At 36.0% G+C, this 15,203-nt stretch overlaps 1 pseudogene; it reads left to right on the top strand.

Annotated features, from left to right (window-relative positions):
* Nucleotides 1-13,411, top strand: part of LOC149843078 (pentatricopeptide repeat-containing protein At4g35850, mitochondrial-like) — a 51,982-nt pseudogene extending 38,571 nt beyond the window's left edge.
* The last annotated feature ends 1,792 nt before the right edge of the window (nucleotides 13,412-15,203 follow it).

Genomic DNA, 15,203 nt, shown 5'->3' on the forward strand with positions numbered 1-15,203 from the left:
AGACTTATGTTTGAGAAAGTACATCCACGTATGTCGGGAGAAATCATCGACAAAAATAACATAGTAAACAAATCCTCCTTTAGAAATTATTGGTGCAGGACCCAAACATCCGAGTGTATTAATTCAAGTGGTCTTGAAGAGAAAAAGGTTCTGTTCTGAAATGGTAATCTTTTCATTTTGCCGAGAATACAATCTTTACAATCAAATGATTTAGAGTTACAAAATTTTCCTAGATTTGGAAAATGTTGGATTTTGGCTATATGTGGGTGACCAAGTCTCTTATGCCACAATTCCAACTCTATTTTTTGAATATTATAACAAAAAGCTTTCTTCAACATTTTCAAAAAATCCATGTAATAGAGTCCTCCTTCTCTATGGCCTTCCCCAATCAGCTTGCCTGACTGGCGATCCTGTAGCCAACAACCATGAGAAGAAAAAGAAATATTACACCCATAATCAGAAATTTGAGATACAAATAAAAGATTTAAATTTAATTTGGGAACATGTCTAATTTCTGGAATAGAAAATTTCTTTGTTTTATAAATTTTTTCAAAATTTCCTATTCCTTCTATTTCAAGAAAAGTCCCATCAACAGTAAAGACCTTTGACACACTTGTTTTATTTTTAACACATTTGGATAGACTTTGATTATTTGGGGTCATATGAAAAGATGCACCAGAGTCAAGGAGCCAAGAAATTTTACCTAGATCAGAAAAAGATGAGGCTGCTGCACCGGTTGAAGCTTCAAATGAGGAAGAGGCACCTTTGATGAGAGACTGAAGAATTTCCATTAGGTGGGCCAGGGAAACTGGTGCGTCCTGATCTTTAGGCTCCGATCCAGCAATTACAGCTTTTTTTTCTCTCAGCTCCTTAAGTTTGGGACATTGTGTCCTGTAGTGTCCCGGTTCATGAGAGTGATGACAAATAACTTTCTTCTTATCATAGTCACCATTTTGTCAGTTAAAGTGAGGAGGCCTATATGATCGAACATGATTCCCTGGTCTAGACACGGCTAAAACGGAATCATCTTCAATTTTTAAAGAACCTTTCCGGAGACGATTTTCTTCCATTGTTAACTCTTCAATAGTTTCAACAATAGAAGAAATTTTTCCTCGGTGAAGTAGGGCCGATTTAGTGGTTTCAAACTCCAGCCTTAATCCAGTGATAAACTGGTAAAAATGTTCAGCATCGAGTTGTTTCTGACGAAGCTCGATGTCTTCGGCACAATGCCACTTTTGGTTCTAAAAGGGAAAGTTCTTCCCAAAGTTCGGACAACACATTGTAATATTCACGAATAGTTTTGTCTCCTTCTGTCATCATTCGAACTTTTTCTTGGAGGTTGCACACGTGTGCAATATCTTTAAGGGAATACATATTCTTAAGGTATTCCCATGCCTTATCGGCATGATCAAATTTGGCAAGACTTGAGCATTTTTTAATGTCAACGCTATTGATAAGCCATGACATTATCTTCGCATGAGATATTCTCCATTCTTTCCATTTCTTCTCGTATGAGGCAATAACCTTGATTTTCTCTTCTTCCGATAGAGGGACCTCTTTATCTCCCTCTTTTTTAGTAAGAGATAGCTTAGGTTCCGAATCGAAACCATCCACAATCCTCCATAGGCCTTTTCCCCATATATGGTGCTTCATGATTGAAGCCCATGTTACATAGTTCGTATCGCTTAGTTTCATAGGCATGATGGTGACTTTATCATTGTCATCCATCGATTACAAAGAGAGAAATAATAGGGATAGAAGAGAAACAAGAAGGAAAAAAAAAGAAAAAACAATACAACAAGATGTGAAATCTTCCCCAATGAAGTGATAAAACACTTCTCTTCAAGTGGTGAACACTTTTGCAAACGGGCACGGAAACCGAGGCAGCTTGGCTCTGATACCATGAAATGAAATGGGGATCTTTGAAACACGAGCTTAGATTCACACGGGCAAGTGTCAAGAATGACACTAAAGCATAACCCTTAAAAAGGGTATAACTAGAAACAAAAAAAAAATAAAAATAAAAATAAAAATAAAAATAAAAATGTATTCTTATTGATATGAAAAACCAATTGCTTAAGAAGCATTGGAATCAAATACAAGAGGGGCTGCACCCCTTTATATACACGGCTGAAAGAGGACTCAATAGAGCTGTTGGACACAGTCCAACAACTCTATTGCTAGTCAAGTCTGGACAAGACTTGACTAGCAACAATCATTCTAGTTCAAACTGAACTAGATGACATAAAGACAAAAAATAAAAATAAAGGAAAAAAATTACAGAAAAGAAAGAAATGAAAAATGAATTTATATATATATAAATATAATAATATAATATTATATATATATGTACATTTTTACATTTTAACACATAACACGAGTTTCTGATATTTGTGAGTATGTCTGCACCAACCTGTTCCACAACTCCATTGCCGTGCAGTCATCTGAAATTGATATGAGTACTTGTGATAATGTAGATGTGATGTAGGTCACGAGCACTTGATCTCTTTTCATCTAGGCTACATATTCAGGATTGCGAACAAAAGTGGTAGTGGTGGCCCCTTTATCGTCCTTTTCCTCTTGCACGATGAATTCTGGGGGAGCAGGATCCGATCCATCCAGATGCCCAGAAAGATCTTGACTCCTAATAAAAGGAACTATCTGTCTCTTCCGGGTCAGGAAATTAGAGTTGGTTAGTTTTTCGGAGACAAGCTGACTGAGGAAGTCGGATGAAAGGTGTGGTGAAGAAAATGAGGACTCCATGTAAGTACGTATTTTTTTTTAAATATGATCAAATACACACGTCTGAAACTGTTTTGGGGCTAGAATGTGTTGTTCCACACGTTAAACAGTTCTAGCCAAGAACTTGGATGAACGTGGACTAAACTGGAATCCTTTGAAAAACTTGGTAACTTAAAATTTGAAGAACAAGACAGAAAATGGAGGACATAATCTGATTTCAAAGAGAAGAAGTTCATGTCTGATCATAAGAAGAAAATGCTGAGGATGTTTTTTACTTGAAACTTGATCAGATTTGAGAAAAGAAAACGATCTGATCTAATCTGAACCGAGACTTGATCAGATCTGAGAAACACGTCATCAGATCTGATCACGACTCATACACATATGCAATCTGATCTAATCTGAACCGAGACTTGATTAGATTTGAGAAACACGTGATCAGATCTGATCACAACTCATCCTCAGCATTTTAGGAAGAGGAGACGATCTCGATCTCTTTGGGCATGCCTTCTGGATCTAAAACCCGCTTTGATACCATGCTAGAAAATCAGCCAGCATCACCTGCGTCAAGAAGGAGATAGAGAGAGGGAGGAGCCACGACAGATGGAAAAACACGATGCCCAAAAGTGGGTCGTGTGAGACTTCTATTCATAATATATACTTTACAATTAGGGTACAAAAATGCCCTTTTAAATTACAGTGTAATACAATAGTGCCATTAATAAGTGGCGCAACACATAAAATGGATGGATCGGATCAGATTCACTGGATCTGATCCAATCTACATAAACACGTCTTTTCACCTGCGTCGTGTAAAGATATGTGAATCTCTATAAATAGAGCCTCACCTCTCTATGTAAACTCATGCCTTTCTAAAGCATTTCAAGTGCTAATACAATATTTATTTTTCTATTGTGCTCTTGTGGGCTTTGTGCTTTTATGCTCTTGTGGGCTTTGTGCTTTTGTGCATCTCTTTTATGAGATTGTCAGCGGTCCATTAGAGACCATATTATATTTGTGCACTTGTGTAGCCCTTGTTGGCATTGTAATTGTGCACTCTTGTTTCATTACAATTACATGTATATAAAAATAAAAATAAAAAATATAAAAAGGAAAAAATACTGTTTTAATAAACAGTATTTATTTACATGTGAAAAGACTGAATTGCCCCTATAGGGCATTTAACTATTACAAGACAAAAATAAATATATATGAATATATGTATACATACATAAGTATATATCTATATACACATATACATATATTTAACAAGTACCATATTGTTTCTCTAATTTGTTAATTTCATTGTCTATATCCTTAAGGATCAGCGAGTGCTTCCTTTTATTCCCTATATGAGCATAAGAGCTAAACCAGATCTCTGGCAGTTCATATTCTTGAGTTTTCTTCTTGAAACACATCAATTGTAATGTGCTTGCAAATTTTCTTATCTTGCACGCATATGGATACTTTATCACTTGCATGTTTTATTCCAATAGATATGCAATTGTTCGTGATATGACTGCAGCTGGCCTAGGATTGAACAAGTTTTGCTATGCTGGCCTAATAGCTGCATGCAAGAACAAGATACCTGTAACTGAGGAGACAACAAAGAAGGTTAGCAGTTACTGATGCCATATTTGCACAGTTGACTCTATTTGCTTATGTTGCAAATTTCTGATTCTTCTTATTGGAAAAGATAGTTGAGCTTGTCAAGCAATCTAAGTGATGGTCCTCCCTTGAAGCGTCAACTGACATTGCTGAAAATGTGATGATGGGTGTTTCTGAGGAAGAGCTCTACAACATTCCAACTACAGAATATGTTCACAGGCGTGGGTTTCTGAACAGGCAATTAACTGTGTATCATGTTGCTCTTCATACTTGTGCTGAGCTCCGGAGTGTAGAGGTACTGATTTTGCACATCATCTATGTTTTAGTTCATTTGAGCTTTAATTCAAGATCAATATTGGTATTCTCAGATCATCACATCAAAGAATGCATTTATACACAAGTTATTTTCAATGGGATTTGCACATTGTCATAATTTTTTCAGTTGCGGTTGTAAAATTTTGTGAAAAAATAGTGGGCCTTGATAGATGTGACAGGTCTTTTTCTATATTTTATCTTTTATCAGGTTTCAAAAGAAATACTCCATTGAATGTGCACACTCAACATAAGCCAGATTGGCAATTGCTTCCTTGAATTTCATGGTTTTATACATACGTCGATGCATAACTAACCCACTAAGAAACTTTTTTTATAACAAATAGAATAACCTCTCTTTTAATGCAAATGTCTTGAATATGCCTTCTCAAACTTATACATTGGGATGGAGTCAAAGTTCTAGAACATGAGACCTTTGGTAAGGTTGTCAACCACTTTTAATTGAGAAGAAATATATATTTGAGAATTGTATTGATAGAATGAGCTCCTAAATATAGCGACAGTTAATCTTCATGCACTTTATTTAGCAGGTAGAACAAAAAAAATGTGGGTATCATGATTATAATCTGATAGTTTCCCACAGGTGTAGAGTGGCTATTACTGATGGAGGTGCTTGTGTGATCTTTGAGAAAGTGGGATTATTGAAATTAATTTGATAGTGGTGCTAGGTGTGGGCTCACATTCTGCTTTAGTGCTGGATTTAGCAACAGAAATTGCTTTCTGAAGTGCGGGGTTTAACCAAGGTTGAAGCGGAAGCCGGAAACAATGCGGGAAGCGGAAGCGAGAAGCAATGCATTTTAAAATGTATAGGAATCGGAAATCAAGGAATTAAAAAAACAATATAAGAATTGAAATGAAACAAAAATAAAAACTAAAATAAAAGTGACTATTCTTAAATTTCATGATTTTTTAGTGTAAGAATTAATTTTTTAACAAAATCTAAAAATGATGATTGCCAATTTAGAGAAATCACATGGAAGTGAACAAGAAAACACATAAAAATATGAAAAATAGAGTGAGAAAACATATAAGAATATATGAAGCCTGTGAAAAGCATAGGAGAAGCGTGGGAGAATCGAGATTCCCATCAAGTTTCGGAAGCGAGTTTCCGGGAAGCGGGCTTCTTACCTATCTAAGAAGCTTCCGGTAACTCTGGGTTTAACACCGCCCAATTCTAATGGAAGATCTATTGACTGTTTTTCCTCGGGGCCTGGAAATTGGAGTGTGCAATATTAAATGGATATAAGATGGGATGTGGTAGATTTTCCATTTTTGTGGAAGCCAATGTCCAAATTGTACCTTTAACATATGGGAGAATGCACTGGAGCCTTAAGTCTTGTGTCCTTAGGAGCAAACATAAATTTGACTTACATTATTCACAAGGTTAGCAATGTTCAGCTGTAAAGTAGCTATCTAAGCTAGCCAACGAGATATCTAAGTTACGTATAATTGGAACAGAAGTACCTCATCAAAGTGGAGTTTGACTGAACCAGGGGTAGCAAGCTACCAATAGGTATGTAATTGGATAAGTCTCTAAGGAAGTTTAGTGCATCCTTTCACAATGTAGCATGACCTTTGTTGTCAAAGGTGGCACCTAGGTGACTTAGGCGCAGCCCCACTGCCTGGGAGATTGGGTTTGGGCGGTGGGGCCCTATTTTACCGCCTAGGCGCCGCCTAGCTCGCCTAGGCACCACCTAAGCTTAAAGCCTAGTTTTATCCCTTTTTTTGTTGACCAAGGGTGGTATAAAAAAGGGAAAGGAGTAAGACCTTTCCCCTTTTTGCTCTCTCCCTTTCGTTTTCCCTCTCTCGCCCTTCCGTGCTCTTTCTCTCGGTTTTTTCAGCAAGAAGAAGAAACAGGTAAGCCATTCTCTTTGTCTCTCTCACTCTTTGTCTCTATCTCTCTCTCATAGTTGGCAAACTCATGACTCGGAGTCGGATCGCTCAACCCCTTGACTCACGAGTCACCGGGTCGACTCGGTAACTCGGACGAGTTAGGACTGTTTCTAGTGTTAAGATATGGAAAAATTCAAATTTCATATTGTATAATCACTAAATTTAGCACATGACATCAATGACTAAGCTATATAAGTATTCAACTATATATAATTGTTAATATTTATGATTTAAAAACATATAATTCTTTATAACAAGTATTCTTTTATGGAAATTATTCATTAAAATCACAAAATGCTTGAAAAAAACACATAAGAGGAATATGGATCAGCAGTCTTGAATCGGTGACCCAGTTGGGGTCTGATCCGGGTCGACTCGGGCGATCCCCGAGTCGACTTGCAGAGTTTGTCAACTATGCTCTCTGTCTCTCTCTCTCTCTTTGTCTCTCAATTTCTCTCTCTCTCTCTCTGTATATATATATATATATATATATCAGATTCTCATTCTCGCTCTCTACCTCTCTTTCTCTTGGTTTCTCACTCTGGATTTTCTTCATCTTCTCTTCCCCCTTTTTTTTTTCCTTTTTTCTTCTTCCTGTTTTTCCTTCCCTTTTTCTTCTTCCTGTTTTTCCTTGCCTTTTCCTTTTTTCTTCTTCTTTTTTTCCCTTTCCTTTTCTTTTTATTTTCTTCTTCCTGTTTTTCCTTCCCTTTTCATTTTTTTTTTCTTCTTCTTCCTTTTTCTTTTTTTTTCCATAGTTTATATTTTTCAGTTATATATATAACTGATAATCTTGTGTTTCATTTATGTTATACATATATTATATATACTGTATTTCAATTATTATAATATATATTTTGTGTTTGTGTGTTTCATTTATATATATTTGTGTATGTAATGTAATTTATGTATAATATGTTGGAGTTGGACTGTTTCTTCTTCCTGTAATTTCTTGTTGACTGTTTCTGAGTTATGTTTTGTGAGTTATATTTCTAATTAACTGTTTCTAAGTTATGTTTGTGAGTTATGTATCTGTGTGTAATTCATATATGATCTGCTTATTTTATGTCTATTGTTAATTTTTTTGTATACATGATTTTATTTTTTGTATATTGTTTATTCACAGTTAGTTGTATGGTTTGTTTATTTAATTGTTCATTTATTCTTAAATTTTTTGAGCAGGTTATCATTGCATGGTTTGTTTATTTTTCCTATTATTTTTTTCTTATTTGTCTATTGCTTATTTTATGTGTATTGTTGTTATTTTTTTGTATACATGATTTTATTTTTTGTATATTGTTCATTCACATTGTTAGTTATATGGTTTGTTTATTCAATTATTCGTTTATTTTTAATTTTTTTGAACAGGTTATTTAATATAATTTCTTTATAGTGTTCAACGACATGTGTTTTGTCTATTGCTTATTGTTGATTGATTTTATGTTGTATACATGTTTGTTATTAATTTGAGCAGTTTACATATTTTGTGTATTTTTTAAATTTTTTTTAATTGGGGTACCGACTAGTTCGCTTAGTTCCCCGCCTAGTCTTTTTACGGGCTCATCGCCTAGGCTCTGCCTAGCGCCTTTGACAACTAAAAGCATGACCTCCATGGTGGAGCATGGATTCTCAATCAAGAATATTCATATCACACAGTACACTAAAAAGTGTAATCATGTACTCCAAATTTACAACCAGTTGTGAAGCGTATTAAGAACAAAAGAATTCACTACTTTAATGCTTTCTATTCAGTTTAAGCCAAGGAAAATTTTTGGTAAAGGAAGAATGAAGAAATTAGCTAGGTGTATCAAACCACCCAAAATTGGATTGGGCTCCTTTTGATGCTTTTTTGGGCATATCTAGTATGACGTTCAACCTTGAAGTGGTTGTAGACGTAGTAACTTTGTGGTATCTGATGTTGAAAGAACAGGGACCAGTGCTTATGGTTGAAGTGGCATCTGGAGTCTTATTCTTTGATTTTTTTTTCTCATAGTAAGATTTTTTTTTAGTAATTAAAAAAACTAGTGTAAATTTGGTTTTTATGTAGTAGCTTATGGTACAATGGATTGGAAAAGAAGTGCGGTATTTGACATTGAAAGAACAGGGACCAGTGCTTATGCTCAAGTAGCATCTAGAGCCTTATTGTTTGATTTACTTTTCTCATAGTAAGATTTCCTTTTTTTAGTAATTAAAAAATTAGGGTATATATATATTTTTTTGAGAATAACTCATGGCATGATTTCTTGTAGTGGCCAAAGTACGAAACTAGTTACTTGTTTTTGCTATTTACTATTTTTACATGCTTCCTCTTTGCACATTTTAATTGTGGAATCAGTTTGTTTATTGCTCTTGCTTCTCTATATGCTTCATGTTCTGAACTTGCCATTTATTTTCCTTATTGCATTTTGGAAGAACCATACTTTTGTTATATTATATGGTTATGCTTATGGTTTATTTGGCTCTGAAATTATTTTTTCATAGACAATAATTAGAAGTTTAGAACCTTAGTATCAAATGGTTGCGATACTGAAATTATGGTGCGGAAAAGTACCACCTTTATGTTAATGAGAACCATTTTGCTACCTCTGGGTGTTGGTGCTTCCATCTACTTCTTTCAGTGGACTGCATTGTGCCTTTTGATGGTAGCTTGATACTTTAAGGAATTGTTATGATGCTGTGATAAAGTAAGCTTAGTATAACAGGTTTGAACATTGCTCTTTCCAGGTGCCAGTTTTGAAACCATAACTTTGGTGCTCATATAATTTTCGTGCTTAAAATGGTTCTTGGGTCGATAGTTAGAACTTAGGAATCAAAGTATCTGATATATATTGGTCAAAAATGATCAGATGTGATCTGTTATATAAATTCTGATAATCATTAAAATTGCTTGCTGTTTTGGTTATTAATTTTTAAGCTAGCCCTTGCTTGTTTTATCTTTTCAGGCAATGGAAACACTTTTGGATATGATGAAGCAGGACAACTATTCCCTTAATGTTTTTGTTGTAATACAAACAATGAGGTGATTCCTTTTCTCTCATGCAACCATCAATGACTTGATGCCAATGCTATACTTTCTTATAGTTTTATTCTTTAAAGTTGCACACAACAATTTTCATGGTTTCTTATGTTAATATGGGCAATTTTACATATTCAATTGATAATTCATAATTCTTCGTAGATCTAAGGGTATTCTTACAATGGTGGAATGTGCTATTCTGTTTATTTATGTTTTAAGAAACTACGTGCATGGTGGAATACACCCTATCTCATGAAGGTGAAGCTATATTTGTAGGAAGAAACTATGTGCCTGGTATATCTCATGAAAGGGAAGCTTCATGTAAGTTGATGTGTGGATCAGCGTCTGGATTGTGGGATAAAAAAGGGAGCAGTGATCACGAAACGTGGATACTATTAAGAAACTGAGTTGAGGGATTTAAGCAGATTACCTGTTATGCTATTTTGAACATTCTCACCTCCCATATATTGTGCGAATAATTTATTCATGTTCGCATATCCTGTACATATATTCATTTTTAAGCATTTGAAAAGGAGGATTCTGTTTCACAGTTATGGCTTTGTTTTACCATTTCACTAGGTCCGTTCACCAAAGTTATCATGGCTCATGATATCCTCAAGTCTTGTTCTGATCAAGTCCTGTCAAGCCTGTTTTGAACTCTAGGATTGAGTCGGTGAGTGTTTTCCTTCACATTAGTTTCTATTTCAATCAGTTGCTATCTTCATTGTAGAGATCTAGATCATGGTGTTAAAGTTTTTGATGACTACTTCAGCTCAGGAAAGCCACCTATGATAGAACTATATGTGGTAAGGTTCTTTTCTTGTTTCATAGTATTCATAACTAGTGAGAAATTTGAATTCATGTTTCAGTGTAGTAATTAAATGGTTGCAATTACGGATTCATTAATATGAACTTGTATGTCTCTTTTGGGCAGTTTATTTATTGTCTCCATTATTTCTAACTAACATCAGATATTGCCCATCTGTTCTACATCCATAGATCTCAGGGCTGCATATGCATTGATCTTTTTAAGTGGTCTACTAGTTCTCAAATTAGTATTGTAGGATTATATTAGTTAGATAATGTTAGTTGTATTCAACTGATTGAAATGACTAAAACACTTTTAAAAACTAACCATTTCTTAAAATACATGGTTATTTTTTGGGCAAAAAAAGTCACACTTTCACTTTTCAAATTCTAATTTGTAAGAAACACTTTTTTACTTTTTGAAAAATGGGATTTTGTTTTCTTCCAAAAAGCAAGAGATTCTCTTTACTCAAAATAGTAACCATATACTTCAAAGAATCCCATTGTTTTTAATAATGTTTTGGTCATTTCAATCAGTTGAACACAGTTAATATTAATATAACTAGCCCAATGTAAGATGAAGTCTATATGTAAAAAAAGTGCTGGGACTAGAACCTTGGACTTAAACCATTGATTTATCCATTATTATATTGGGTTATTGAGGAACACCTCCAGGAAAAGAAAATTTCACTTACATCTTCCCATTATTTTGTCCGACATATTTGAAGCTTAATAGCAAAATCTTTTTCATGGTTTTGGGATTGGTTATTAGGTTCTTGGTCTAGTGTTCACATCTATCAGTGGCTCAACAGCAACTCCATGGGCAAAGATAACTTATTGTATTAGACAGTGGGAACATGTGGCAGATTTTCTCATGCACACAGTGATGTTCACTGTTGCTTTTTCCTGTGTCTGGTGAATATTTTTTCTGCAACTTTCTCTGCTTTATTCTTTTCTCTTGTTCCCCACTTTTTTATTTCCTTTTTTAAAATCTTGATTCTCTTTCCTATTGGAAAAGCCTTTGAACCATTTTGACATGTGAATCTTACGTGCTATTGTTTCACCTTTCTCTGGTTTATTCCTTTTTTTTATTCCCCACATTTGTTATTTCTTTTTTTAAAATCTTGATTCCCTTTCCATGTTGTCTCTCTATTCACTCAATCATAAATGGAAAATCCTTTGAACCATTTTGACATGTGATTTTTATTTGCTATTGTTTCTTCACCTTTGAAGGTAGGCGTTGCACCCATTGAAAATAAGATGAGCGAGAATCGTTTACGGTGGTTTGGACATATTCGACGAAGGCCTAATGATGCTCCAGTTAGAAGGATGGAGAAATAGGAAAATATATTAGTTAAAAGAGGTCGGGGTAGGCCTAGGAAGACATGGATGGAGGTGATAGGAAAGGATATGAATGCTTTGAACCTCACCGAGGACATGGCATTGGACAGAAATGAATGGAGGAGAAGGATTCATGTGGAAGACCCAGAATGATTTTCTTTGTTGGTTCATATCGCCGACCCCAATTGTTTTGGGATGAAGGCGTAGTAGTTGTTGTTGTTTGTTGTTATTGTTTCTTCACCTTTGATTATGTTTTATACTGAGAATCAATTAAATAAGTTTAGGATCTGCTGTTTAGTTGGTAAATAGATGTTTTCCAGCTCGTGCATTTAGTTCTTAAATTGACACTGTATTTGGTTATAGGCACTAGTAGAGGGAGCAATGGTTGGATATACTCCTCGAGGAATGAAAATAGCTCAAGAGACCCTGGTATTTTAGTTTGTGGCTTTTCTGTTCTTTTTTAATTCAGAGAGATAAAATCTCATCATAAAGGCTTTCATACTCTGCAGGTGAAGATGAATTCGAGAGGATTCTTTTTTAATACAAAGATGGGGAATGATCTTCTCTTGGCTGCATCAGGAGAAAAGGTGGATTATAGTTCATTCCTTTGATTTTGTTATTTGGTTCAGTTGTCATGTGGCAAACAATGTAACCATTTCACACTGCCTGCTTGCTGACGGGAGGATATACCACTGCCAATTACATATGGGATCTGATGCAGATCCGCAGGATCAATCCTTCTCTTCCTGCTGTGGATGCCTACTATAAAGGCCTAAAGGTATGCAGTTAGTTATTTCGCTTGAACATTGTGAAGACACATGCACTGGTTAATTTTACATTGAATCTATGAGTCCAGATCAGGTGCAATCCTATGTTACCGCGACACGGCACTTAGGTGCCGTACCCGTGTCGATACTGGTACCTAGACATGGCATTTGCCGTGTCCTATGTTATATATTATATTTTCAATATATAATATATATTTTTCAGTATATATTTAGCCATGTCCCCATACCCACATTTTTTGGAATTGCTGTCGCACCCGTACCCAGGTGACAGGTGCAATCATATTGCACAAATGCAATGTGCCACTGCACCTGATCACCCTCCATCTACTTGGTACAGCCTGTGAGCCAGTGGCCCAACAACAGATGGAGGGCGCTCAGGTGCAGTGTCCCATTGCTTTTGCTCAATGTGATTGCACCTGAACTGCCCCTTCAACCTCTAAGCATTCTAATATGCTAATCTCCTTTTGAATTAACATGAAACTCCTCTTAATCAGGAAAGGGAGATACCTGCAGATGACCCTCGGCTGTTGCTGGTCACTCGAACTTTGGAGAACCTGCGCCTTAGATTTGGGGCTGGAAGGTCGACATAGATCTGCACTTCAGCCATGCTTATGATCATCTGCGGTGCTGAAAACTTTTCTGACAAAAAAAATGGCTAATCAAAGCCTGCCTGAGTACTCATTCTACCAGTTTTGTGGGTGCAATGTATCTGCTGTGCAAGACTGGAAGCACTCGCCCGTTGGCACCTTGAATGAACCTATTTGAAGTGGTTCATTTCGTACTGGAGAAGCCTATGCATGGATTCTTTATGCAAAAAAGGGCACACACTTCAAGTGATAAGATTCCTCCATTGATGACAATTCTCTGTATTATTTTTCAATGTGAATTTCATGTCAGGGTTGATTACTGGTAGGTGTAGTTCGAGTCTTGGTAGTTTTGGATCCAGATCCTTGTTATGCAGAGTCCAGTGCAGGGCCAAGTCTTGCTTTGGTGCAACCATTTCAAATTTTAGTCCAGTAGATGTCTGCATGTATTTAGGTTGAAAACCGAATGTGTAAAGTTCAGGCTTGCCAAGAGTAACGTCTATCTGGGAAGCATTGGCTGGTAAATGAGCCGAGCTTGGAGTCTTCAAGCTTGGCTCATTTTTGTGGCAAGTCGAGCCGAGTGTTCAAGCTCATAACGAGCTGAACTGGAGAGGACCTGTTTAGGGAAAAGACATTGTTTTAGAGCTGGAAGTAATAGGATTACAAAAAAGTGTTTTAGAGCTGGAAAATATAAGACTTCATCTCTAAATCTATTGCTTGCAAACTAGATGCTTCAATTATTTGTTGATATATTATATGCTATAACATATATTTTAGATATTTTTAATATTACTTAAACGAGCTTATACAAACCAAGTAGGGCTGAACACTGATTGTTCATGTTTGGCCTATTTTGAGTTAAATCAAGCTCAAGCCATGATCAGCTATGCTTGTTTCCCAGCCCTAGTTATGCGTAGCTCATCATTGAAATTTACAACTTAAACCTTAAAAGCATAGTCTCAACAAATGTTTTATCTTTTCCCTTAAAAAAACAAAAAAAAACTTAAAAACAATTGTAGAAGGCACAAACAATAGGAGCACCATGCCATGAAATCATTTTCTTTTTTGGGATAATCCAAGGGAAAAACCCTTTACCACTGACTGCACATAGACTGGCCTCCAATTGGTAAAACCCTTGAGGTCTCTGGACCACTGGCAAGTACTGCAATGATATCATGCTCTCAAGAAAGTAAAAATTACAATCCACCCAATTAAAAGACAAAAATGCGTCACACCCATCCTGTTATAAAAGTTTGTTTTGGAATGATCTTGTGCCTGCATGACCTACCGACCGGGTAATTGTTCAAACCTATTGTGTCAAATGCAAAGTGGACTTTGCATCCCCTGGCTCAACCCTGGCAAGGCCTATAGAAACACTCCATTAAGGCTCTGTTTGGGAGCCTGTGGTATTTAATGAGGCTGTAATTAATAACACCTTCCCCCACAGGTGTTTGGAAACTCCGTTTTCTGAGATGAGGTGTTGGGAGCGGAGATGGGTCATTTTCAAGTTCATCCTCGTAAGGATGTTGTTGACAACTCCAGCCTCATCTCTACTCCCAACACCTCTCTCATCCGCTCTCCAACACCGGCTCCCAAACAGAGCCTAAAGCCAGAAGAACGGTAGCATCACTCATATATATGATAATGATAGGGTTCTCCCGGAGTACCTACTAACACCTCATAGAAGCTTTAGATTTTGAAATTTCTTGAACACTTTTTGTTGATCAGACCTTATGGATAATCTATAAGCATTATTTAGTAGAAAACAAGTTTTGAATCATGTGATTATAACATGTTTTTTAAGAACTTTAAAAATCACGGCTTGCAATGTATCGAAATTTCATGGTTTAAAAAATAGTATTTTTGTGTTAAAAAAACATGATCCAAAGCATGATTTCTATCAAATAAATTATGTTGATTTCATCCATAAGGAGAAGATACAACCAGTGGCGGAGCCAAGAGTTTTTCGTTGGGTGGGCAGACTTCGGGTCTCGGGGACAATGCTATGGTCTTTAAGGATGATCCATTTATTCGGATCAATGGCGGAGCCAAAAAAAATTCGTTGAAGGCACAGTCGTTCGTGAAGAGATAAAA

The sequence above is a fragment of the Nuphar pumila genome, chromosome 3 (assembly GCF_984573655.1).
Source record: "Nuphar pumila chromosome 3, dmNupPumi1.hap1.1, whole genome shotgun sequence".
Classification (NCBI taxonomy): Eukaryota; Viridiplantae; Streptophyta; class Magnoliopsida; order Nymphaeales; family Nymphaeaceae; genus Nuphar; species Nuphar pumila.